Source organism: Bubalus kerabau, chromosome 12 (genome assembly GCF_029407905.1).
Source record: "Bubalus kerabau isolate K-KA32 ecotype Philippines breed swamp buffalo chromosome 12, PCC_UOA_SB_1v2, whole genome shotgun sequence".
NCBI lineage: Eukaryota > Metazoa > Chordata > Mammalia > Artiodactyla > Bovidae > Bubalus > Bubalus kerabau.
Genome location: NC_073635.1, coordinates 21724236 through 21747288, shown reverse-complemented (window position 1 = coordinate 21747288; position 23053 = coordinate 21724236). Strand labels below are relative to the sequence as shown.

General features: G+C 41.4%; 1 protein-coding gene across 7 annotated transcripts in view; it reads right to left on the bottom strand.

The window, feature by feature from the left end:
- Positions 1-23053, bottom strand: part of WDFY2 (WD repeat and FYVE domain containing 2) — a 183160-nt gene that overhangs the window by 114273 nt on the left and 45834 nt on the right. For 4 of the 7 annotated variants that reach the window (XM_055542221.1, XM_055542225.1, XM_055542224.1 and 1 more), the window contains exon 1: positions 15376-15536. The exons of the other annotated variants lie outside the window; for them this stretch is intronic. The gene's annotated coding sequence lies outside the window, so the exon portion shown is untranslated. Of the gene's footprint in view, positions 1-15375; positions 15537-23053 lie in introns of those variants that run through there. 7 annotated transcript variants of the gene reach the window in all.

Here is a 23053-nt window from a genome sequence, read left to right as displayed (position 1 = left end):
ATCCCGGGCAAAAAGCGGACACTGAGCATTTTTATCTCAGAGAGAACTGGACAATATCTAAATAGACTATTTGAGTCATTACCTTAGACTAAGTTTTAAACTGTACTGGATTTCTTCCCCAGTTAATCAGCGGGTCGCCCAATAGGAGGAAAGGACTAACTATAGACATGAGGACGTGCCCTTTTCTCTGTGTGGCCACAAGAGTCGATGTAGCGATGTATCAGGACACCAAAACATGTACTTGTGGAATTCCATCTTTTTAGTCAACCAGCCAATCTGTGAGATGGACAGGTGTAATGGGAAATAATTCCTAAGAATAATTCAATACATACATTATTTATACACCTGATCAGCCTTCACTTAAATTCTTTTCATAATCTACACCAATACATTTTAATATGGAGACTGTTATCTCCATGAGTGCCATCATGGAAAATGGTAGAACAGGAAGTTCCAAGAATCAGTCCCTGTACCAAATCAATTATGGAGCTGGGAAGAACTGTCAGAATCACTGTTTCAGAATTCTAAAGTCTAGTTAGACACTTGCCGCATCCATGGGAATGCCGGATGAAGAAGCAGGTTTGTGGCAGTAAATGTCACATCTTACTTGCAGCTACCATCAGGCATGCCCCATTCACACAGCAGGTAGCTGTGGGGACTGTGGCTCGTGTTCACAGAGTGGCTTGCAGGTACCAGGGTGCTGGAACCCTGTCCTTCAAATCTGGGGGATGTGAGTTTTGATTTGCCGAGCGGGTCACTGAGGGAGTAGAGAAGAAACGCCTTTCTCTCAGTTCTCTAGGTCTGAAGGGCTTTCCAGGGCAGTGTTTGCCAAAAGAATTTCAAGGGGAGGAAGACCTTTTTCTCCTTAATGAAACCACTGGTTGACCTCAGAAGAACAGAAACTTCAATGATCACATATAACAAGAAATACAGTCTTTGCAGAAAGAGCTTGGAAAAGTCACTAAACAGACGACTGCACCATTTAACAAGTAACAACAGCAAAGTCTAGAAAGGAGGGGGATTGTGACTTTCAGTTACCACATTATAATATTTAAAACATTCCGTTTCTAGACATGTGTTTGCCAAGGCAGAAGGGAAGTAAGGAGGGGCAGACTGGGAGTTTGGGGTTAGCAGATGCAAACCATTATGTATAGAACGTGGTTATGCGGGTTATGAGCTCATGGCCATCAAGCAGGTAACATCTTCCATTTGGTGGGAGTTTTCACATCTGTTAAAAAAAACTCAGGATGTATGTATCAGATACTATTATTGAAGTATTTCAGAGAGAAACTAAAGCAGAGGATACAGGGCAGGGTTCTGTCCTGGGAAGGCCCCATAGAGTCCTGCTCAATCACAATTTGATTCCCTCATTAGAAAATAAGTATGAGGGAGTTCCCTGGCTGTCCGGTGGTTATGTTGCAGAGAAGAAACAACTGGAAGGCCAGTTGGAACCAAAGAACCAGTTGGAACTGTTTCTTTCACTTGCTTTTCATTGCTGTTGTTATTATAGGCAACAGCCTGCCTCAGAGGACCCTGCCCCTCTGCCTAAGTGTTTAACTAAAGTGCCTCTGATCAGCTCACAGGGAGATAATCTGACCCTGTCCACCTGTGAAAAGAAGAGATTAACACACCCTTTACAAAGGCTGGCCATTCTCAGAGATGTTTTGAAAAACCAATGGCCCTTTTTACTTTACTTCCTTACTGACTCTCCCTCTCCATTCTGCCTCTTGACGTTGGTTCCTCACCACTTTTCTCTCGGTTCTATAAAAGAATCTGGCATCCAGATCCCCAACAGGCTGGTTATCCTGTGACATTTCCTGGTTGTTCAGTCACTCAGTCGTGGCTGACTCTGTGACCCCATGGACTGCAGCACACCAGGCTTCCCTGTCCTTCTCTATCTCCCAGAGTTTGCTCAAACTCATGTCCACTGAATCAGTGATGCCATCCAACCATCTCATTCTCTGTCGTCCCCTTCTCTTGCTCTCAACCTATCCCAGCATCAGGGTCTTTTCCAATGAGTCAGCTCTTTGCATCAGGTGGCCAAAGTATTGGAGCTTCAGCTTCAGCATCAGTCCTTCCAGTGAATCAGTTTAGTTCAGTCGCTCAGTCATGCAAGTCGAGACTCTTGCGACCTCTAGCTTTGACCTTTGTTGGCAAAGTAATGTCTCTGCTTTTTAATATGCTGTCTAGTTTGGTCATAGCTTTTCTTCCAAGGAGTAAGCATCTTTTAATTTCATGGCTGCAGTCACATCTGCAGTGATTTTGGAGCCCCCCAAAATAAAGTCTCTCACTGTTTCCCCATCTATTTGCCATGAAGTGATGGGACCAGATGCCATGATCTTAGTTTTCTGAATGTTGAGTTTTAAGTCAACTTTTTCACTCTCCTCTTTCACTTTCGTCAAGAGGTTCTTTAGTTGCTCTTCTAGTTAATATTCAGGGCTAATTTCCTTTAGGATTGACTGGTTTGATCTTGCTGCCCAAGGGAATCTCAAGAGGTGGGTATGATTATTAATGAAACAGGAGGGAAGGGGGTAGGTCATAACCTTGAACAGAATGACATACCCTGAGGACATGACAGAAACTGACTAGATTTGGGGAAGAGTTGACTTCCACTAGACCTAGGTCCTCAGTATAGCATGCTCATTCTAACACATCAGCCCGCTGAATAACACACCCATAAGCATCATGACAGTTTCGAGCCCAATCATCAAAAACCAAAAAGCAGTGGGCCCATTCCTGGAAATCTTCACTCCTTCTCCAAAATAGTTGGAATAACCCTCCCATTCATTAGTCGATGAAATCACTCAGCCCATAAAAGCTAGCCACACCACATTTCGAGGCCGCTCTTGCCTTCTGAGATGGCCCACACTCTGTCCGTAGAGTGTGTTTCTCTCTACATAAATCCACTTCTTACCTATCACTTCATCTCCCACTGAATTCTTTCTGCAATGAGACGTCAAGGACCTGAGCTTCATTATCTCCTTACACCAGATGAGTGATCTCAGTTGGAAGACTGAGGTTCAAGTCTCAACCTGAGATAAACGCTCACACTAATGTCATGGGCTGCACAGAGCCCCAGGGTGAACCAGGCATCCACCTTCAGACACCACTAGGCTGTGCAGAGCTGCTCCCTAACAAAGGGCGGGCGGCGGGGGAGAGGAAGGCAGGAAAACAAGACGAGTTTCACTTCAGTATACTGAGTTTAAAGTTACTACAGATCATCTGAGTTTCGATTACACATGGAGCAGCTTCTTACATGTGAGTTACAGATAAAGGCACTGAGAAATGGGAATGGTGGTGGTGCTAGGTGCTAAGTTGCTTCAGTTGCGTCTGTCTCTTTGAGACCCTATGAACTGTAGTCCTCCAGGTTCCTCTGCCCGTGGGATTCTCCAGCCAAGAATACTGGAGTGGGTTGCCATTTCCTCCTCCAAGGGATCTTCCCAACTCAGGGATCAAACCCATGTCTCTTATGCCTCCTTCACTGGCAGGCAGGTTCTTTACCGATAGTGCCACCTGGGAAGCCTGAGAAATGGAATCAGTTCAGTTCAGTTGCTCAGTCGTGTCAAGAACTCTTTGCAACCCCATGGACTGCAGCGTGCCAGACCACCCTGTTCATCACCAACTCCCAGAGTTTACTCAAACTTATGTACATTGAGTCGGTGATGCCATCCAACCAGCTCATCCTCTGTCATCCCCTTCTCTCACCATCAGTCTTTCCCAGCATCAGGGTCTTTTCAAATGAGTCAGTTCTTCATATCAGGTGGCCAAAGTATTGGAGCTTCAGCTTTAGTATCAGTCCTTCCAATGAATATTCAAGACTGATTTCCTTTAGGATGGACTGGTTGGAGCTCCTTGTAGTCCAAGGGACTCTCAAGAGTCTTCTCCAACACCACAGTTCAAAAGCATCAATTCTTCAGCGCTCAGCTTTCTTTATAGTCCAACTCTCACATCCATACATGACTACTGGAAAAACCATAGGTTTGATAAGACGGACCTTTGTTGGCAAAGTAATGTTTCTGCTTTTTAATATGCTGTCTAGGTTGGTCATAACTTTTCTTTCAAGGAGCAAGTGGTCTTTTTATTTCATAGCTGCAATCACCATCTGCAGTGATTCTGGAGCCCAGAAAAATAAAGTCAGCCACTGTTTCCACTGTTGCCCCATCTATTTGCCATGAAGTGATGGGACCAGATGTCATGATCTTAGTTTTCTGAATGTTGAGCTTTAAGCCAACTTTTCACTCTCCTCTTTCACTTTCATCAAGAGGCTCTTTAGTTCCTCTTCACTTTCTGCCATAAGGGTGGTGTTATCTGCATATTTGAGGTTACTGATATTTCTCCCGTCAATCTTGATTCCAGCTTGTGCTTCATCCAGGCTGGCATTTCTCATGATGTACTCTGCATATAAGTTAAACAGGCAGGGTGACAATATACAGCCTTGACGTACTCCTTTTCCTATTTGGAACCAGTCTGTTGTTCCATGTCCAGTTCTAACTGTTGCTGTCTGACCTGCATACAGATTTCTCAAGAGGCAGGTCAGGTGGTCTGGTATTCCCATCTCTTGAAGAATTTTCCACAGTTTGTTGTGATCCACACAGTCAAAGGCTTTGGCATAGTCAGTAACTTCCTGCTAAATCAGTAAACAAGGATGCTACAGCCATTAGCAATTGCTGCCACTACTGATGGTGAGCTGGTGAGCCCTGAGGGAACTCAGGAAGGAAAAAATACCTGCCATCTATCAGACATCAGACTGCAGCCATTCCCCACGGTGAGCCCTGAGGAAGCTCAGGATGTGAAGACACAGGATACTGACTCCCGACAGCCAAGATGCATATCAAAGGATGATTTCAGTGAGCCCCGACTCTTTGCATGTTCCCATACGTAGAAAAGTGCTAACTTTGTTAACCTGGGATATCTGGTTTTCTTTCATTAACAATCATCATCTGATGTTCAGACTATCTGCCTTTATTGTAAAATTTCTATATAAGCTGGTTGCTCCCCTGCCTCCTTGGAGCTGTTCTCTTAGGGTTACTTGAGATGCTGTCTCCTGGCGTGAAGTTCTAAAAATACCCACCAAATAAAACATAACTCTCAACTTTTAGGTTGTGAATATTTAAGTCCACAGCAGCATCTACACTATGTGCACAAAGGTTGTTACACTATTCTAATGTTAGCCGAACCAATGGTCTTTCAGAAGCATAAATTATTTTTAAAATATATAAACACACACATTTTTGTTTTTAAAGTAACAGTGTTCCTAAAAATCCTGGTTAAAAAAGGTACACATCAAATCAACACAATTAGCACAGACTTGGTTAAAGATTTTTTAAAATAGCTGTACAAGTCAAAAAGGTGGTAGGATAATATTAGCTTTAATTTGAATAACAGTAACAAACATTTCTACAGAAATAACAGCCCCTCAAACACTTTGCATATACATTTAAGCCCTATGAAACAGAAACCATCCTTCAGAGACAAAAGTATAAGCCCAACACAGCTTAAGTGATTTATCCATAACTAGTGAGCGGATGCAGTTATTTTAAATTCTGTGTTGTCTTCACTAAATATTAACATGTTAGCTTCCTTACATGAACATGTATCTGATAACTGATAAATTTTACAATCTAAAAATAAAATGCTATAAAAACACCTGTTCTCTTATATTCAGAGTTGTAACAGCAGTTTAAAAAGGAAAAAAAGACACTGCATCCCAGAGGTCAAAAGCACAATTTGGAAGGCTTAAAATTTCGTAGATAAATGTAAATTCCACTATACAAAGCCTGTAAGTCAAGTGTTCATTTTTTCGCAAATTATATTTTAAAAGCAACACAAAAAACTTTTTTCTTTGAAAAAAAAATTTTAAGAAATAACAGCTGTTGATTAAGAGTCAGAGTTAAACCAGTAGAGGTCAGTGTCCTGGAGAAGAAAAATGCATGACCTGCTGAAATGCAGAGAAACTGCATTGCTCGCCCACGCAAAGTCCTGGGGTGAAGAAGAAAACCAACACAGCATGGCCCAGGCCACTTTGCCATGTCCTGTTTTCTTCTCCCCTGGCCTCTTCTTCTCCCCCAAGTTCTCAGCAGTAGGCAGAAACACACTGGGGAGAAGAGGTGCTCATCTCAAAACTAGCAAGATGAAGCCCCCCCAGTGGGGCTCAGTCAGTTGAACAGCTGGGCTATTTTGAAAATACCTTGGACATAGCTGACCACATTTCAACAAGTAAAAATTACTTTAAAATATGGTCCTGAAATACTATTCCTCAGACCTAAAAAAAAAAATTTAAGGTTAAAATAGATGTTAGATAAATTGTGCATTTATCAAAAACTCCCCTATGATCAGAGCTGGTTGGCTCCATGACTGAGCTCTAAATACAGTCAGAAGAAACTACATTTTATCTTACTTAGCATCTGCCCCAGGGCCAAGCCCCATGTGAGGTCCCCAACTGGTGCTCATCATTTGTGACATACAAGAAAGACCGGTCAAAAATTCCTCCCTCTGGTCACCTGTCCTAGTCAGGAAGTCTCTATTTATACCTGCACAGAACTCACGCAGAAGGGCAGCAACTGAGTTGGGCTGACACCAAAAAATCTGTACACTGTGCTGAGATGATGGGAAGGGACTAGAAATCCTTCCCTTCTCAGTGCCAGCATCCACTGATACTCCAAAGAAATAAGAAAGGGAATGGTATTCCCAGGCTGCCTCCCATTCCCCCCACTCCAAGTTATTCCAAAGAACGGAATCCAGCGCCTGTCTGAGCTACAACCTCAGCCAGGACAGGTGTGTACTCCTCATAGCCAGCCCTCAGCTCAGCAGCCATTATGATCACACAGAGGGGTACAATCAAGTGTGTGTGTGGGGGGGGGTTTGCTTCCTTTATGAGATTTTCGCAGGTTTCTGTTTGACTTTCTTGTTTTGACCAGTGCTAATACTCAGATGCTGCCAGTGGAGTTAGGTTGGACACGGTTGCTGAACTGTGTATCTGCCCACGTGTCTGTGTGTGTGTGCATGTTTATACAGAGATATACAGCCAGGCACCACACCAGGTCCACCCTTCCACATCCTATCCAGGAATATACCCTCTGTTCTACATTCTAGCCATCTTTAAGTCCACTTATCCTGGTGGGGACAATGAACTACCGGGATGGGAACAACTTGCGTTTTCTAAAACTATTAAAATCTTCGAAATTAGGAATTCTGCCCCACTGCCCCACGAGTGCACTTACACATTCAATCAATGACTTTTTTTTTTTTTTTAGTTTTGGTGATGCTGAGTCTTCATTGCCGTAGGTGGGCTTCCTCTAATTGTGGCAACTGGGGGCTTCGCTTGTTCCAAAGAACAGGCTCTAGCCACGTGGGCTTAGTTGCTTCACAGCATGTGGGATCTTCCTAGACCCGGGATGGAATCCGAGTCCCCTGCACTGGCAGGAGGAATTTTAACCACTGGACCACCAAGGAAGTCCAATCATTGACTTTTTGATCATTAATTCATTCAACAATCATTTTATTAAAAACCTGTACAGATGTGAGAGTTAGCCCAAAAACAAGGCTAAGTGCTAAAGAATTGATACTTTCAAACTACGGTGCTGGAGAAGACTCTTGAAAGGCCCTTGGACAGCAAGGAGATCAAACCAGTCAATCCTAAAGGAGATCAACCCTGAATAATTCACTGGAAGGACTGTTGCTGAAGCTGGTGCTTCAATACTTTAGCCATCTGATACGAAGGGCCGACTCATTGGAAAAGACCCTGATGCTGGGAAAGACTGAAGGCAAAAGGAGAAGGCGATGGCAGAGGGTGAAACGGACATGAATTTGAGCAAACTCCAGGGGATGGTGGGGGACAGAGGAGTCTGGCGTGCTACAGTCCACGGGGTCGCAAAGAGTCAGACACGACTTAGCTACTGAACAACAACAACAAAAGGGACTAGTACATGAAATGCACAAAAACAAACAAATGCCAGCTGTGCACTAGATCCACGGCAGGGAGAAGCCCGAACTGGTCCAGGAGCATCCGGGAGCATCTTACTCCGACAACAGAGCTGGGGCAGGGGGCGGTGGATGAAGCTTTTGAGAGCTCGGCCACCCTGAAGAGTCTGGATTTTACTTTGAGGATGCTGGGAAGCTGATGGGGGGTAAGCAGCCGGCCACAAACTCCGAATATTTTTGTTTGCTCAGGAGAAGCCTGGAGAAGCCTGGTTACCCTAAAGTAACCACATTGGAGGATGTGGTCAGAACAACAAGCAAAATAGGAGGAGGCCTTGGACTAGAGAGGAGGTCAGAAACGCTGGGTGGGGAAGATCCCCTGGAGAAAGGCGTGGCAACTCACTCCAGTGCTCTTGCCTGGGAAATCCCATGGACAGAGGAGCCTGGCGGGCTCTAGTTCATGGGGTTGTACAGACACGGACTGAGCACACACAGCATGCCAGGAAATGCTATAGAAGCACCTGACCCCGAGGGCTGTCTGGACGTGGGGTGCTGTGTGAATGGTGCTGCCATTCTTCAATAGGTGATTCCTGTGGAGGGCAATGCTGACTTCATCTAGAACTTGCTGAGCCTGCAGACTGAATTAGTGAACTACCTACCTGCCTGCCTGAGCTGAAAATTAAGATCTGGGAGTCACCACACACAAGCAGTAGGTAAGTCATTAGTGAAGAAAAAGGGCTAAAGACAAAGCCATGAATAACACCAAAAGTCAAGCGATGCGGAACCAAAAAAGATCCGTGAAGACCTCAGTGAGGGCTGCCACGGAGGTAGGAGAAAAGCCCTTTACTTCTCAGAACCCGCACGTGTCCTAATTTTTTGGTCCAGAAAATAAGGTCACTATAAACATACCTAAGACTGAACCAAATTCACAGTGTCCACAATAAAAAACCATCTATATAGGTCACTTTTCTGAAGAAAGAGGGAAGATTGGAGGTGGTGACAACCAGGAGACCACAGGTTGCTAAGCTACTGAGTAAAATAAGACGGGGCGTCTACCCATGTAGAAATCCAGGCTTTTAAGAATGTGCCCTAGAATGATGCAACCTTCATTAGTTACCATAGCGATGAGCTTCATTTCCCAGGGGGACAATTGTTATTTTTGCCACCACTTGGGGTGGAGGTGCAGGGGTGGGGAGTGAATCCTACTGTGTTTTGAAGACCCTGAATTTTCAGGGATTACTTTTCTACTAGATCACACATTACAACCTCCTTACTAACAAAGGCAATCCCTATCAATCTGCAAACTAAGAGAACTTTGAGCAGTGGGATGTGAGTCAATGTCTTTTGGTAGTTTTCACAGTGACTTGCTTCAAGGGGGAAAAAAAGTGCCTCTAATGCAGACAGAATGTCGTGGAGATTCTTGGAAAACAGAGCTGAAAGATTTTTTTTTTCCCCTATGGTTATTCGTAGTTAGAACCAACTATGAGATTCTCATTATATGCATTCAGATCACATGGAGTAAAGAAACTAAATCAAATCTTCTACAAAACACTGTGTATTTCTGTATAGAGGGTTTTTCCCAGGATAGACAGAGGCTGCTGTGTGGACTGAATGAAGGCGGCCGGGGGGTTTCAGAGACAGGGGCTCAAGCTGGGCGCTCTCCAGATTCTAGACCACAGGGCCAGGCAGCTCAGTTTCAAGTATTAACCAGCTCACTACATGGGACCTAAACAACTCTGCTGAACCACAGACACTTGGACTTCTTTTCCCACGGCTGTAGGAACCTAGCAATCTGCAGCTGGAGAAGAGATGTGGCTGTTTTATAGTTCAACACCTTGAGCTTTGAAAGGTACTCCTGCTTTAAAAACAAAAACAGTCATTCCAATCATTTACAGCCTTGTGTTTCATCAAGGGGCGCTAACCACAGCCAATCCCCCCAGGGCATTTTAACCAGCAGGATAATTTCTCTTCAACCAAAGGTCGCCAAAGCCTTTTACATTTAGAGTTTTAAAAGTCACAACCAAATGGCAATATCTTCATTGGTTTTTGTGAGTGTGTGCGCTAGTCATGTCCGAATCTTTGCCACCCCTTGAACTGTAGCCCACCAGGCTCCTCTGTCCATGGGATTTTTCAGGCAAGAATATTGGAGTGGGTTGCCATTTCCTTCTCCAGGGGATCTTTCCCACCCAGGGATCGAACCCATATCTCCTAGATCTCCTGTCATTGTTTTTTAAAAATCTATAAAATGAAATCTCCAAACGAGATTAAACAAACCCAGATGTCAGAGGAGAGATTACAAACACACATGAAATACAGGTAACTGTTATCTTTATCAATCAGTAGTAAGAGCCTTGAGAGAAACAAGCCCCTGAGTCCTTTTATTACTGGTAAACTATTCTGTATCTGCAAATAGTTTACCTGCAGTGGAGACTTGTTTTGCATATTTTGTTTTCTTGGTAATTTAACTCAGTGGCTAATGTTTAAGCACAGCCTTCCTGCCCTGGCACAATTGTGGGTTTTACCATTCTCAAAACTCCTTCCCCATAACAACTGTTACCTGGCTATCTGCTCTCCCATGTGAGCATAATTCCCCTACAAGCCTTTGGGACTCCTGGGCAAAATTAAGCTCCAGGATCACACCGTATCTCACCAATGTAAGGCCAGTTACATTAGCCATCAATGCCGGTGAGCAAGTCCTTTGCCCACTGGACAAGTAATTTCTTAAAGACTTCAAAATGCTTATCTTTAAATATTTTTATCTTTGATTTTCTTAATACCTACAGTACTTTAATTTTGAATACATACAGTACTTAGCATAAAAGAGATGCTTGGAAAAGGTCATAAAGGTACATTAAAGAAAAAGAGAAAAGAGAAAAAAATGAACACGTTCCCAGTGCGATGGTGAAGAACAGCCCACAGGGAAGCACCAGGAATGCCCCAGAGCTCAGAGGCTGGGCAGTTTCTGGATATTAGTTAGCATCAGAGACCCCATCCGCTCCTAAGTCACAGCCCCTCACAGGACAGAGACTCATGAGGACAAGCCTTGAGCAGTTGGTTTGAGCAAGTCAACAATATGACAGTGTTTGTCAATATCACTCATCAGGAGGCATGTGATGGAATCACTGGAGGAACAATATAGAATTAAATATTGTCCTTGACTGTGTACGCAGTGGGAAGGCGTGGTCTTTGTCATCCCACTCAGCACTCTCTTCCTTCAGCCAACACGTGACAAACGCTCACTAGGGAGTTAATGACTGAAAGAGCAATGACTCACACAGGATTCCCCCGGCTGCCGCCCTTCTGAATCTGTAGAAAGATGAACTACTCCCTTTCAAGGCAGCCACAGGTAGCAAAATGACCAAGAATTTTACACCTGAAAGACACAGCAGAGGGACTTCCCTGGTGGTCCAGAGGCTAAGACTCCGAGTCCCAATGCAGGGGGCCTGGGTTCCATCCCACATGCTGCAGCTGAAGATCCTGCATGCCACAGTGAAGACAGAGACTCCCCGTGCAGCCCAATAAATAAAAATAATTTTAAAAATTTCACTAACAAAAAAAACACATCAGAGCTGGGGGAGGGGAGGGAGGGGAGGGTGGGGAGTTACTGCTCAACAGGTATGTAATTTCCATTTGGGAAAGGGATAGTAATGATGACCGCACAACATGTGAACACACCCAGTGCCCCTGAAGTGTATACTTATGTGCTAAATAGACAAACGGTTGTCTATTAATATTTCCACAATAAACAAAGAAATCAATTTTTTTAAGCTTTAAAAAGAGAAATACAGCTGAAAGACTCTCTCTCAGAAACTGTCGTCTTCATAGAGCGGCCGGGGTCACAGCAATTAGATCAGCTGTGGACAGATTGGCTTTACTTAGAACAGGTCTGCAGAGGGCGTCTTGGCCAAGAATGTGTAAAAGGAATACACTTGCTCACTCCGGCAGGGTAGGGCAGAAGGGTACCCTTCCAGGATTCAACTTAAACTCAGGGTTTGGAAGAATTAGTCTTGATAACCTATGAAAAAAGTAACAAAGGAGAGTTTCTGAACCAGGAGTAAGTAGGTAAAGTTAGATAATGACAGGGGGGTGTTTTTCAAAAGACTGCTTTGGCAGTGAGCAGCCTGGATTAGACAGGAGGAAAATTAAAGGCTGGAAGACCAGTGAGAGCCTGCTATGGGGATCTACATGTTAGAATACAGTGGTGTCAGGGGAATAAGGGCAATAAAGAGGAAGAATCAAATCCTAGATACGTGACTAAGAAGGAATCAACAAGGGAAGGAGAAAGAGTCAAAGGTGACGACCACATTTCCAGCCCGGAGAGGCGTGCTGCTGATGAAGGCAGGTTGCAACCGATGCCGCCAGCCAGTATTTTACTCTTTTATTTTTGGCTATACCACAGCAGCTTGTGCAATCTTAGCTCTCCGACCAGGAACCCAGGCCCCAAAACTCTAATAAGGGAGTTTTAAGTTAAAGTTTTTAACCTTAAAAGTTCCTTTTGAATCCTGGAGATCTTAAGTTATTTCCTTTCCTAGCTGAACTGATCAGATCATGACGGTGACTGTAACTCAGCTATTCTCCTATTATTTTCCTGATACCCTAGAACTTTAGACCAAAAGGAAAAAAAAAACTAAAATTCCATACTGTTTTACGGAAAAACCAGAATGAGCTTTCTGACCATCTCTATACATTTTTCAATACAATTTTCTTATAATTCAATGGTGACTGGAAATTATCCTTGAATAAGATGGACACAAGTTGAGCAGAACATGGCTTTGGGAAGTAATTTCCACTAATGAATTAAATAGAGTACGGCAGAAAACAAAGTCCATCCATTTTGTCTGCCTTTCTCTAATTCTCTTTATCCTTTACAAAACACCCTAAGATGAATGAAGCAAAAACATAACCATTCCCAATGACTGTGTGAAGGTGTTAGGAATCTACAAGAATTAAAAAAAAATCACATCAAAACTCTGTTGTCCTGGGGCTCCCCTGGCTATCTTGTGCTTCCAACACAGGGGAAATGGGTTCAATCTCTAGTCGGAGAACTAAGATCCCATGTGGGGTGTGGAGTGATCAAAAATATATATATTAAATTTTAAAAATACTTAAACTCAGTGTGTGAGCCTTGTTTGGATATTGCTTTGAATAAATCAACCATAAAAATATATGTATATTCAATTAGGGAAATTTGAACATATTAAATGAACATATTAAATAATATTAAGAAATTATTAATTCAACTCTGTATGTATGATAATCGTGTTGTGGAATGTGAAACAACTTATCATTTATGGCATTAACAGGTGAAATGAGACTTTAATCCAGAATTCGTTTAAAGTGAATTCCAGCATCCTACCCAACAAAGGACTGAATGTGGAGATACACAACACAAGACTGGCAAAAGATTGATCATTCAACTAGACTCCAATAACACTTTTAAAAATCAATAACACTTTTAAGAATAAATAAAATGCTTGAGTTACCAAAAAAAAAAAAAATAATAAGACTGAATATTGAAGCTGGGTGATGGGTACATTGTCATTTTCATGTGTTGTATATGTTTGAAACTGTCCACAATAAATTATTAACAATCTTGAGGCCTTGACGCATAACAACAACTGTATATAACTGTATGTAACAGACAGCCATGACCCCCTCTGGGAATACAGAGAGATTATGACTAGAGAAACATATTAATTCAAGCAGTACTGAACACTTTCGTCATCCACCTGGCAATCTGTGTTGGTTTGATATCATTTGTAGGTATCAATAAATCACGTGCAAATGAAACACTTTTTATATCTAGAGAATAGATAACAATTTGTGGATCTCTAAAATGAATGAACAACTTTGAAAAGTTATGCCTGAATAGGTATAAACGGTTGGGGCAAATTATTTAAAGGTATACGCCCAGAAGACGTTGGTACAATATCTCAGAATAATCCTTCTAGAAAAAATTTTCAGAGTTCTCATGTTAAATATTCTCAATATATAAATCACAGTAGCATATGTCAATGATAAAGGAGACAGTAATAGCATATGGACTGCTTTGAAGTTAGTAGAGTGGGTAAAATGTCTATTTTCTGCAGTGCTTAAGTGTATTTCATTAGGTGATTAAATTCTCCTCACTACTGGAAAACACTAAATGGCACAAATGAATTCAGATTCCACATTAAATAATCTACATTATTTCAAACATCCATCTACTATCCATTATGACAAAGAAACAAGTAGTCAGTTTCTGGATGGAATCATAAAAGCCCTTACAATTCAGGCTATTTTATAAAGTAACTAAGGCTACTCATACTTCTCACAAATTTTAAATGCATCTGACATGCTTTGTAGTAGTACAAAGGAGGGATAAAACAGGAAAATCAAAAAGACAATGATACTACATCTTTTCTCTGTCAGGCCAAATAAACATACAACAGTAGCTACTGCCCTCTACAATTCTGCTTGATGTAAAGTGATGACTTAGCGTGGATGGTTAAAAATTCTCATGCTCTCTTGAAAAACCAAAGTATACAGATATCCTCTCTTCCTATAATCAACCTTTCTTCCTGTGGGCTTTTGAGATACATAATGTATACTCATGAATGTTAATAAATCCCATAAATCAAAATCACATTAACTTTCCTTTCATATTAAACCCTCCCCATAAGCTTCTGCAGAATTTCCTTGATGTATCAAAGTATATGGTGTAAAAAGGTGTAGATGAACCTAAAACAGCAAAATTTCTTTAAATGTTGGTTGAAGAAACATTACTGGAAGTAATTCACTATAGCTTGGCTGCCCTTGGAAAACATGCTGGATTTAAGCCATGCCGATAGAAAAGCTTACATGGAAACTAATGAAATAAAGAGAGCAAGCCAGAAAACCAGAACCTTCTGTTTACCAGTCAACCCTCAGTTTTGCTTTTGTCGGAGAGAAGTCAGGTAAAATAATAGCTGAAATGAAATTCTTTTCTAAAATTTTTTTAAGAATTCATTAATTTGCAAAAAGATACTGAAATACGTAAGAATCTTGAACTAAGGCTAACATAACATGTAGACCTTCCACCAAAAGCCATTCTGTAAAGCAAGCATGCTATGTAAAATTAATCCCTGCAAAAATAAAAGTCTGAAAAGGTTAGCAGAACCCAGTATTTTTACTAGCCAGCATTCTCCCAAGGACTTATATCTGTAATAAAATGAATGAAATCAGCATTTTCTGACTCACACAGCTTTTCATGAATGAGTACTTAAGTGTGAAGATGGATTAACTCTCTGATCTCATTTTAATGAGTTTCTCTTTGTCTTTGAGGGACTACACTGCACAGATGCTCAATCACTCTACACTAGAGTCATTTAAATCAATCCATATAAGAGCTTGGAGAACTGCGCTGACTTGCACTTACTTAGTTATACTAAATTGGCCAAAATTTAAAGTCAGAGAATAATTTAAATTATGTAAAGTTACCTCTTCCATCCAGTCGGCTGCTAATTCCTGCCAATTTTCCTTAGTGGAACTAAAGTCTTCTCTCTGCTGCCTACACTGCTCTTCCATCCAATACACTGCTAAACCCTGTCAATCCTACCTCCTTAATGTAACTAACACCCGTTAGTTGTCTCTATACTATCTATAATATCGGCTTGGTCGCACTTGCATTGATACCCTCAAGAAACTCCTCCCTGGTCTCCTCCTGTTTCACCTTCTCTAATCCCTTCAACAGGGCACTGAAGTCAACTTTCTAAAATGCAAATCCAATTATGTCACAACCTTCAAAGATGTGGGGATCAAGTCCAGCTCTATGGTCTTAACAGGTCTTCCAGGATCTGACCCCCATCCGTTTCGCTGGCCCATCTGTCCAATACCCTACCAAACTGTTCTTGGTCCTCTAACTCACTAACCTGAAAGGGTGGTGAATTAAATACAGGCTTACCAGGTTTCCATTCTGCCAAGAAAAAAACATTTCAAATAAAAGCAAAATCTACATTTTGCGAGCGCTTTCATTTTACAAAAAGAGCGTGATCTTAGAATTCTAAAATCTGAATAAATTTAATTTTAGATACAAAAAGCATATTATATTGTCCTTTTAAAAAAACTTTCACTGCACTCTGTTGAAAACTCTCGTGTGAACTCATTCAATGAAACTGACCTCATTCATCAGATCTTTATGCCCCTGAGTGTGCTGATCCTCTGTTGAAGCATGTCTTTCTCCCCCAACCTCCTCCACCTGTACAACTAGTACTCATCTTTATATTGCACTTTATAAGGCAGTCTTTTTCAAATTTTAATGTGCATACAAATAACCTGGCAGTTTTGTAAAATGCAGATTCTGGTCACAAAGATTTTGTGCTAGAAGAGTTACAGCTTTAGGTTTTACACTGAAGTCTATAATCCACTTTGTGTTCATTTTTGTATGTGTATGAGGCACGGAAAGTTCCTTTTTTTCGTATGCGGGTATCAACTGTTCCAGCACCTTTTCCTGAAAAAAGAATCCTTCCACGGAACTGCCTTTGCTCCTTTGTTAAAAATCAATTAGCTCAATTAGCCATGTATGTGTGTGGGTCTCTTTCTGGACTCTATCCTGTTTGTTCCATTGATCTATTTGTCTAGACCAAGTTACCTCACATGGTCTTAAAGGCTCATGATCCAAAAACAAAAGTATTCTGTGCAAAGAAAGGCCCTGGAATGTTCCAGACCTCCCTGATGTTTACCTGTGTTTTCTTTCTCCTGCTGTACTCTATCCATCAAAGCCTTAAGTAAGTATACTTAGTGAGTCCTTTCAATTAACTGACCCTGGGTAACTGCTGCAATGATTTTGCTGTCTGTAATTAAGAAGACAGAACACAAAGCCGAAGAACTGGCTGTATTCCATCCGGCCTAAACGGGTCAAGGTCAGTTAGCTCTTCGCCCCTCTCTTCTGGGAATGTCACTTCCCAAGTTTTACTGCTTATGCCCTACAGGTCTGTTTTGATAATAACCAGTTAATGATGGCCAGATGTCATCTCAGATAACAAAAGATAATCATAAAAGAAGGAAGTTTTCAGTCTAAAGCACGCTTATAGTCAGGGTATGTGAGTGTAAATGTGCACGCATGAATGTGAATGTGAAGACAGCTGAAGCTAACCGACCCATGGACCTGAACATGAGCAAAACCCAGCAAAAGCCAAACTCTTTCAAGAAATATCAACAACTACCCAACAGACAATTGTCAGGCTCCTTGATAGAAACAAAGGTGGGCATCCAGCACTTTGCAGAAAAGAAGGAGAAACTTCTGGTGAGAATCCTTTCCATTAAGAGTTAAGCCAGAATAAAATGTACACGGGAACTTTCAAAGTCTGAGAAGAGAGTTCCACTCTGGCACTGCCCAGATATGGGGACGCTAGCAGAGAAATGGAGAGCAGTGGTATGGTTATGGTAAGGTAAAATGTGAAAGTGAAAGTGAGTGTTAGTCGCTCAGTCACGTCCAACTCTTTTCCACCCCATGGCCTGCAGACCACCAGACTCCTCTGTTCATGGGATTCTCCAGGCAACAACACTGGAGTGGGTTGCCCCGCCCTCCTCCAGGGGATCTTCCCAAACCAGGAATCAAACCAGGGTCTCCTGCACTGCAGGCAGATTCTTTACCATCTGAGACAGCTAGCTAAAAGTAGTAGAAGGGATAATAATAACAGTTCAGAATTAAATGCATGTGTGTGCTCAGTCATGTCCAACTCTTTGCGACCCCATGGACTGCAGCCCAACAGATTCCTCCAAATAAATGGATTCCCTCCAAATTCATATATTGAAATCCTCATCTTCACTGTGATGGTGTTAGGAGGTGGGAGGTAATTAGGTCATGCAGGTGGTGCACTCATGAATGGGGTCAGTACCCTTTTAAGAAACACTAGGGACACCATCTTTCTCTCTCCCGAACTAAGAGACAAACACCCTGAGCATCTTTTATGGAAGACACATTGTGACTTGCATCCTTATTTTTTTGAAAAAGAGGCAGATATTACTACTTATTTTTTTATCACTCTGCATTTTTTATTTTTGTTTTAGACACACCTCACGGCATGCAGGATCCTAGTTTCCTGACCAGGGATCAAATCTGAGCCCTTTGCAGTGAAAGCTCAGAGTCTTAACCACTGGACCACCAGGGAAGTCCCCCTTCACTTCTTAATCCTCACAAACATTTAGAGGAGGTCCTATTTTTGTTTCCATTTCAGATATGAGGAACTGTGTTTCCCTTTGGAGGGAAAAAGCCAGGAGTTACCCTCAGGCAGTCTGACTCCCAAGTATTTTTGCCTGGAGAATTCCATGGACAGAGGAGCCTGGCGAACTAGGCTCCATGGCGGTCCCATCGGACACAACTGAGCGATTAACACTTTCACTTACCCACCACACTATTCCTGAGGTCGTCTGACCACTCAGAAAGAGAAATAAAACAGACTATGAGGGCAGCAGGAGAAATAAACCTAGATTTAGACAACAATGGAAGGCAGGAACCCAAGAAAATGGCTGACAGGCATTTACAGCACCTTGCGCAGGGCATTACTCAGGTCTGGATCTGATACATCTAATACGCTCAGAGGTACAGCAGACAAAAAAACATGCTGCTCTGTGAAATTCCCTCAGTTACACAAAGCTGCTGTTCTCACAGGCTGGCATGGAAAATGATGATCACTTCATAATTTATCTCTCAACTCTTCTTATGCCATTGAAAAGGATTAGGGCTTCCTGTCGGGGCAACTATGTATATTTCCCTACCGTCTCCTCCAACTCTGCTTTTTTAGTGTGGATGGAACCCACTTAATCCAAACACAACACATTTGATTGTGTTGATCAGTACATAAACATTTTAGAAAAAAAGTCCTCCTTTGCTCTAAAGTTATTTTTTTTGGTACTGAACACATGAGAAACATCAGCCTTTTCCTCTCTGGTGATGCTAAAAGGTATTGTAAATTTACAAAAGTTTAATTGACCCTTACCTGGATCCATGATATTTTAAATATCTTTGTTCATTATGAGGCCAAAGTATTATATTTCCTTCATCTTGAAAAGCATGTAGAGTGCTTATCACAGAACAAGATCAGTACTAGAAACACAAAAAGGGGTCCAGCCCACAGAGAGGGTTTTCATTCTTTTTTTTTTTTTTAATGTGGATCATTAAAAAAAAAAAAAAAAAAAAAACCTTTTATTTTGTACTGGGTACATGGGTTCAATCCCTGGGTGGGGAAGATCCCCTGGAGAAGGAAATGGCAACCCACTCCGGTGTTCTAGCCTGGAAAACCCGTAGACAGAGGAGCCTGGCATGCTGCAGTCCATGGGGTAGCAAAGAACTGGACACCGACTTAGCAACTGAACAACAAAGCAGCCAAGCCAGAGACTGGAATACAATGGCTATAAAACTCAGGATTAAACTCTTAATCACTCCATGCACACACAGAGGGGCCAAGTCCACCAGCTCCCCTCTTACAGCCGGTGAACAGCTCCTGAAGTAGAGGTGGGCAAGACCAGCGCTGGACAAAGAGCCACCCTGGAGCTTCTGCCTGGGTGCCAGACCAGGCAGCTACTCGGGGGAAGGGAAACTACCCCAGTAGGCTCAGAGCTGCCAAAGCAACACAAAAGGAAGACTGTTCTGCAACAAAGCAGGGCTCTGCCCTGCAGCTGTGTCCCTCTGCCCACAGCTCCAGCCTTACCCCACACAGGCTATCAGGACTCCGAGCTGCTGCTGAGAAGTTACAAGCATCTAACTTTTCCCCCTATTTTTTGCTGGTAATGAAAAGAACTGAACAATAACCCACAGAGTCTCTGACAAAGCAGATTTCAGTTACCAACACGGAACAAACTAGACCTCACTTGGCAGATGAGCAGAGAAGCTAACAAATTAGAGAGATTCATATGTTTAAGAGGGACATTCTGAACAGTTAGGGTAAAGGCAAGAAATAAGACAACTTTACAAATTTTGAAATTTACGTTCTCAGGGAGATTCAAAACACTGAATCTCTAATAAAATGAAAGGCAAATGAAAAAAGAATAGAAACTAGTATTTGAAGGTAAAAGTGAAACTGGTGGCCGGAAGAACAGAGGCACTGAAATGCAGATTGGCTACCGCAGAAAACCACGCTGGAGCCTGTGAAGATCTGCTCAGTGAAAGCTCCCAGAACTCACAGGAAAACAGTGACCAAGCGGAAACTATCAGTGAAAAAAGACAGCATCTCCACAACGGATCCAATATGTGTATTACAGGCACTTCAGAAAGAGAAAATAAAACAGAAGGGAAAAATAACAAGTAAAGGAGAAGTAGTAATTAAATAAATAATGGGAGAAAGAAACAACTTACAAATGAGTTTTTCAGACTAAAATGATCTACTCAGAACTTGACAGGATTAATCATAAAAGATCCACACATTCCCCAAATTTCTCAATGTCAGGAGGAGAAAAATTCAATAAAATCTGAACCTCCACCAAGATTTTTAAAAAATAAAAAAGAGGGGAAAATTAATTTTTAAAAAAGCAAGATAAAAATACAAAAGGGGAACTTCCCTGGCAGATGAGTGGTTAGGACTCTCTGCTTTCACTGCCATGGGTGGGCATGTGTTTGATCTCTGGTTGGGAAACTAAGATTCTTGCATGCTGCAAAGTGCAGCCCAAAACAAACAAACAAACATACCACTAAACACCAAATAAAATAAAAACTGAAAAAGGAATATGAATGAGATGGACATCGGACTTCTCAGCTGCCATATTGGCTGTGAAAGACAAAGGAGTAAGATTTCCAGAACTTAGAAGGAAAAAGACTGTGGTCTAAGAATTTGAAATTTTTAATTATTATGAAAATAATTATTTTATTTTATTATTAAATTATAATATTGTACCTATCATTAATTATAAAGCAGAAGAAAGCTACTAATAGACATAAAAGGACTCAAAAATATACTTTCCACATATCTTTTCAGGGAAAAAAAAATCTTAAGGGAGTATAGAAATCTTAAGTGTAGGCATACAGAAGTATAAAAGAAGTAGCAGTGAGCAGTAAAACTAATGAAACTAGAGTGGTCTAAATTATGTATGCTAATTGTTGACATCATGAGAGAAATAATCAACAAGGATGCTGAAGGAGCAAATTATTAAAAAAAAAAGTGTGGACAAACATTTCTAATTATTTCAACAAAATTCATGGGTGAGAGGAAGGAAGGAAATAAAGAATGCGCTGAAGCATATGTTTTAAGGGAATCCACAGATACTGCTCCAATGATACTTACAAATTTTAAAAGTACCCACAATTAGAACAAAAACTGGACATAACACTCCCAAGTTAAAAGGAGAACTGTTTTTCTTTTTTTTTTTAATTGAAATAGGTTGATTGGTGGCTCAGATGGTAAAGAATTTGCTTGCAATGCAGGAGAACAGGATTCAATCCCTGGGTCAGGAAGATCCCCTGGAGAAGGGAATGGCAACCCACTCCAGTTTTCTTGCCTGGAGAATCCCATGGACAGAGGAGCCTGGCAGGCTACAGTCCATGAGGTCCCAAAGAGTCAGACACAACTGATCCATTAACACACACACACTTTCCAATAGTTGATTTACAATGTTTCAGGTGTATAGCAAAGTGATTCTGTTATACACATATATATTCTTTTCCAAATTCATTTCCATTATAGGTTATTACAAGATATTGAATATAGCTCAGAAATTCCATTTGTAGACATTTATTCTCCATTCACATTTATAAAAGAAATTATACATGGAAAGTATGAATTAATTCAAGACAGTTCCCTCAGTTTAGGATGAAGTGAGCTGCAAAATTTCCAGCAGTCATGTATGGATGTGAGAGTGGACCATAAAGAAAGCTGAGTGCCAAAAAATTGATGCTTTTGAACTGTGGTGTTGGAGAAGACTCTTGAGAGTCCCTTGGAGTGCAAGGAGATCAAACCAGTTAATCCTAAAGGAAATCAGTCCTGAATATTCATTGGAAGGACTGGTGCTGAAGCTGAAGCTCCAAAACTTTGGCCACCTGATGCGACGGTGAAGGTGATTCATTTGAAAAGACCCTGATGCTGGGAAAGACTGAAGACAGGAGGAGAAGGGGACGACAGAGGATGAGATGGCTGGATGGCATCACCGACGCGATGGACACAGAGTTTGAGCAAGCTCCGGGAGTTGGTGATGGACAGGGAAGCCTGGCGTGCTGCAGTTCATGGGGTTGCAAAGAGTCAAACATGACTGAGTGCCTGAACTGAACCGAACTAAGCTGCAAATAACAGAATACCCAATCAAAGAGATTTAAACAAAAAGACTAGAAGGCAGGCAGTTCCAGGTTGATTCAATAGCTCAAATAAATCCTTAGTGGCCAAGGCTTCATATTTCCACCCTATCACCTTCACTGTGCTAGTGAAATCATGACAGGTGAATACAAGGCTGAGAAGACTGTGTATATTAAAAGATCTTAACTATACTAAAATCAGAAGAAAATAAGAGTTAAGAAAAATCTCGTAATACTGGTTGTTCCAAGATGGCGGGATCCTGCTTTACAGACTTTTGTACTTTCCATATATTTTAAAGAATGTAATATGTGCATAAACTGAATATATATATATACATGAAGAAAAAGAGAAGAACTACTGAAGAAAAGGGCTCAATACTCCTTGGTCATAATGGCATAAGTATGTTCTCCTTGCTTTCCAAATAGAACTCTTTTAAAGTGATGTGTTGTGTATAAGAATTTTCTAATTCTCCATTACGCACACAATAGTTTTATATAAAAAGCTTGTTATGTCGTTAATGATTATCCTCTATGTAGTGTGTAACATCGGTACAGAATGTAACAGTTCCCTTTCACATGCCTTTATCTCATGACACTGACTACAAACTTTACAGATAAACACAGAATAGTAAGAATAGCTAAAGAGAGCATTTGCCATGAGGAATCCCATCATTCAAGAGCCTTTCCGAAAATCATGTTAAATTGGGAGATTTAAATACAATCTACCCCAATTCATCTCATATTTCATATAGACAACATTAAAACAAATTCATGGTTAGACTGCATCAGTTTTCAAGGGGCTCCAGTTCTTTTAGGTATTGCATTAATACCAGTAACCATCTGTGCTCCTAAAGCTACTGTAGAGAAAATAAGCATCTAGAGCAAAGCAGGCTAAGAGAA